At 48.6% G+C, this 5,000-nt stretch overlaps 1 protein-coding gene across 1 annotated transcript in view; it reads left to right on the top strand.

Moving 5' to 3' along the window:
* The window catches only part of LOC137639544 (ATP-dependent DNA helicase DDX31-like), a 327,968-nt gene that overhangs the window by 84,200 nt on the left and 238,768 nt on the right, over positions 1-5,000 (top strand). The window lies entirely within an intron of this gene.

Below are 5,000 nucleotides of genomic sequence, written 5' to 3'. Positions count from 1 at the left end.
TCAGAATCCTTCAAGTTAGGTAATGCTCTAGGGTTTTACCTTACTTAAAGGACTTTTACTCCTTCCCCACTGTCTCTTTTGTGTTGGATGAACCATCACCTTTCTGGCCATTGTTCTACATTTGACCCTACGGGTAATCTATAGAATTGGTCTGAGGTTCCCTGTCTGCTGCCGGCTGGGCCAACTGCCGGCAGGTACCCTCATATCATTGAGTGTGCTCTCCAGTCCTCCCTTGGACTGCCTTCCATACCCCATATGAATGGTATATGGTTGAGTGGAATCCCGAATATAATTCCCCCTTCCACTTGCACTCTCTTTCGGGATGTAGGCCGGCAAGGCTGAGCCTTTGCCGTCCCCCATCCTCTCTTTCTCTCTGTCTTTCCATATACTGGGCCGGCCGCCGGCAGCTAGTAGCTGTCGTCGGCCATGTTGGGTGTCTGTCGGCCGGCAGTTACTCTGCCGCCACTTACTGTGAGTGTCGCTGATCGACAACCCAACAACAATGAACATATTATGACCAGCTGCCGGCAACTGAGTTGTCGTCCGGCAGCCGGCCACCCAAAATTTATATAGTTGCCGCCGGTTGCCGCCGGGTTCTACTTGATAGAGGGATCCTTCGGCTGCCGGAGGGCATAGCAGCAACTGCCGTCCTGCTGCTCACTACTTTGAAGACAGTATCTGTTTCAAATAGCCCAGAATAGGTCCGGCATATGCCGGCAAGTCCGGCATATGTTGGCAGGCCCGGCATGTGCCGGCAAGCCCGGCAATACTGGCGACATGCCGCCGCCAATCATTGCTGTAGCCTAAAAGTTTTCCAACCTACAAGTGGTTCATGGGCAGCCAATTGTGAGACCATCACTTTTAGGGAGTGATTCTCCCTACCAATTATGGTTATTACCCATTAATTTAATCCCCTATATTGAACATGGAAGATTGTGTTAAGAAGACACCTTATATCCAAGGATATTATCTTCCCCTTGAATTCATTATGAATCTATAGTTCAATATTGGAGGCGGTCATAGCAATGGGCTGGACAGGAAACACATGTAGGTGTCTTTCCTACTCTCGCTTACTCTATCCAAGCTAATATTAATTAAATATTAATTAAGATATGTATGCTGAAATCTAAGAATTTCACCGAATACTTATAGCTTTTTTTTCTTTACAGGAGGAGCATCCCGTGTGCGGGAACAGCTTTTGCAGGGTCCGTAGTAAGAGCTTCTACGGACATGGCATGTGCAGGGCCCATGCTCGCTGCGCAGTCACCAAAGGGGCTCTCAAGTACTGGGACCCACAGGTATGTACTGTTTGTGACAAACTGATTAAAGAGGCTTTTGATGATCAAAAGTCTACTGAGTCTAGGGATGCAGCAAGGGACACGCTGCGAAAATGGGTCAGGGGTTTTCAGAAGAACACCTCTGGCCCATACCTTCCTAATGAGAGGATGAGGGATTGTCTCTTCCCTAATGCATCTGTGGATGCAATTGTTCCCCAGGCTCAACCTGAGATCCCCTTAGTTCAGATTCCGGTAGAACCTGACGTTTTGGATGCCTGACAAAGCATCCAATTAGAGGACAACATGTCTGTTGTCTCGAAGGAGACTGAGAACAATCTCCTAGTGGATGAACTGGAGCAGGAGGATGAGATACCTCCTGAGACTGAAGTCGAGATAACCAAAACAATTTCGGTATCGTCTGCAGCAGTGACTGAACCGACTCCTTCGACTTCTTCCACCTTACCCCAGTTGGATTCCATTACAAGTACGCTACACTCGCTACTGTCCATGGTGCAGGACATTTAGAAGAAATCGTCCGAGAAAGAAGCATCTTTCCGGACGGAGATTCATCAGCTAGTTGCGTCACGTTTAGCCCCAAAGAAGTTAAACGTTAAGGACCTCCCCGCCTTCTCTGACGTTAACCCATGGAGGTACGCAGGGCATATGCCTATGTCGGGGGGGAAGATCTTCCTCTCACTGAAACTGGGAACAGTTCCAGTCGAGGAAATAGAATTTTGGCCTAGTAAAGGGGCCTATCCGGATTGCTATGTCCGTCTGAGGACGGAACCAGCATCCAAGGAGGAAACAGAGCCGAAGGAGACGATTGTCCCTGAACTATCTAAGGCACAGGCCTTATATACAACCACCTTGAAAGAGAGGGCCTTTACTAGTTCCAAGGTGCCGGCTCTCAGCAAAAAGCACCCATCCTTTATTGCTGACCCCAAACGTGCCTTCCCCTTTATGGACAAAGGGTTTAAGGCAGCCTTAAAGGCAGTTGAGGCAGGGAAACCTTGCCCTACACTTGAAGAGTGTAAACCATTTTCCCTCGCCTTCCCTTCAGATGATAAGGATTGGAAGGATGTCCATAACACCTTCACAGTTGGGAAGCTAGAGGCAGATATCGCTGGACGGCAGTTCAACGAAGATCTCCCGAACCTGTCAGAGTTTCTCCTGCACAGGGATCAGGAGACTAAAGAACGTCTGCTTCCATGTCTCTGCAGACTGGCTTAGAGACTATGGCAAGCATCCCAGACACCCCAGATATGTACATGGTCTTTGCCAAATCTCATTTGGCAACAGTCACCAAGGATTTGTACAATTTTATTAAAGCCAGAAGGGCTTGTAGGGAGTTTGTGTTCACTTCTGCTACAGTGAAGCACGAACCAAGGAAGCTGATAGCTTCCAATATCTGGGGAAAAGACCTCTTCCCAAGTGAAGTGGTCAAAGAGGTCGTAGATAAAGCCGCTTCGGAGAATAGGAATCTCCTCTCCAAATGGGGCTTGTCCTCTAAAAGGAAATCTTCCGCTGATGAGGCTCCCCAGCCGAAGAACAAGTCAAAACGACCAAGAGTGCCCTCTCGGCCAAAGCAACAGCTTCCCATGGCCACGATGCCCCAGATGGTGGGACAACCAACCACCACATTTCAACTGGTGCCCCAAACGCTGGCGACCCAGTCGCCCGTGTTCACCCCAGTATTTGAAAGGCAATCAACTACCTTTAAGCTGAAGTCTCGAGGTTCCTTTCGAGGATCCTCTAGACGCCCCTTCAGAGGTAGAGGCAACAAAGGTGGACGTGGCCAAGGAGGCAAGTCCTCCAACCAGCACTCCAAGTGAGATGCTGCCGGTAGGAGGCAGACTTCACTTCCGGGATCGTTGGACCTTCAATCCCTGGGCCCACAGCCTAATCAAGAAAGGACTAGGGTGGAGTTGGAGCTCAACTCCACCAAACTTCCCTCAATTCTTCCAACACTCAACCCCCGTACTGGAGGAATATGTTCAGGAACTCTTGAACAAAAGAGTTATACAGAAGGCAAAGTCCATCAGATTTCAAGGAAGGCTATTTTGTGTTCCGAAGAAGGATTCGGAAAAGCTCAGAGTCATTCTGGACTTATCACCACTCAACAAGTTCATAGCGAACCACAAGTTCAGAATGTTGACGCTTCAGCACATAAAGACCCTTTTGCCCAAACGGGCATTCACAGTCTCTATAGATATGACGGATGCATACTGGCATGTACCAATCAGCCGTCAAGTTTCCCCCTACCTAGGGTTCAAACTACAGAAAAGAAAGTACGTTTTCAGAGCCATGCCCTTCGGCCTAAACATAGCCCCAAGGATATTCACAAAGCTTGCGAATGCAGTCATTCATCAACTACGCCTGAAAGGAATCCAGGTGGTAGCCTACCTGGACGATTGGCTGGTGTGGGCAGCATCCGAGGAAGAATGCATGCAAGCCTCCAACGAAGTGATCCAGTTCCTGGAACACTTAGGATTCAAGATCAACTTGAAAAAGTCTCTGCTTTCTCCAGCTCAAAAGTTCCAGTGGCTGGGTGTCCACTGGGACCTACAGTCACACTGCCTTTCCATTCCATCAAAGAAGAGGAAAGAGATAGCAGGATCTGTCAAAAGACTCCTTCAATCCGACAGGATATCAAGAAGGCAACAGGAGAGAGTGTTGGGGTCCCTCCAGTTCGCCTCAGTGACAGATCCAGTATTGAGAGCACAATTAAAAGATGCATCAGGAGTTTGGAGAAAATACGCATCAAGCGCTCGAAGAGATCTACAAAGACCGATACCAAATCGTCTGCGATCACTACTCAAGCCATGGTCGGAGGCCAAGAACCTAAGAAACAAGGTACCCTTGAAACCACCTCCTCCAGCAGTCACCGTTCATACGGATGCCTCGAAAGAGGGGTGGGGAGGTCATTCTCATCATCGGAAAGTCCAAGGAACCTAGTCTCCCCTCTTCAAGTCCTTCCACATCAATTTTCTGGAAGCCATGGCAGTTTTTCTATCTCTGAAAAAGCTGAAACTTCACTGCTCAATCCACATCCGTTTGGTTCTAGACAGCGAAGTAGTAATGAGATGCCTAAATTGACAAGGCTCGAGATCGCCTAACATAAATCAAGTGATATTGGCCATCCTTCGTCTAGCCAAGAAGAAGAGATGGCACTTGTCAGCAGTCCACCTTCAAGGGTTCCGCAATGTGACGGCAGACGCTCTATCCAGGGTCAACCCGATAGAGTCCGAATGGTCTCTAGTCGCAAGATCATTCTCTTTCATATTACGCAAAGTCCCAGGACTGCAGATATAGACCTCTTCGCAATGAGCGACAACAAGAAGGTACCCCGGTATGTAGCCCCGTACGAGGATCCTCTAGCGGAAGCGATAGATGCAGTGTCCATAAATTGGAACAGATGTTCCAAGATCTACCTGTTCCCTCCGACCAGCCTTCTGTTGAAAGTCCTCGACAAACTGAGATCCTTTCGGGGGACAGCAGCAATAGTGGCCCACAAGTGGCCCAACAGCGTTTGGTTCCCTCAGATAACGGAACTGCGCCTGAAGCTGATCCCGTTGCCAGAACCAGTTCTGACTCAGCAAGTGCAGAAATTGACTGTCTCCGCTTCATCAGAGAAAACCCAGAACCTTCATCTCATGATTTTCTCGTCCTAGCGGTCAAGAAATGGTTTGGGATTTCTAGAGACAGTATTAACTTCTTAGAAGA

This window comes from Palaemon carinicauda, chromosome 4 (genome assembly GCF_036898095.1).
Source record: "Palaemon carinicauda isolate YSFRI2023 chromosome 4, ASM3689809v2, whole genome shotgun sequence".
In the NCBI taxonomy this organism is placed as follows: domain Eukaryota; kingdom Metazoa; phylum Arthropoda; class Malacostraca; order Decapoda; family Palaemonidae; genus Palaemon; species Palaemon carinicauda.
The sequence above is the reverse complement of the archived record's forward strand: the minus strand, read 5'-3'. Positions and strand labels throughout refer to the sequence as shown.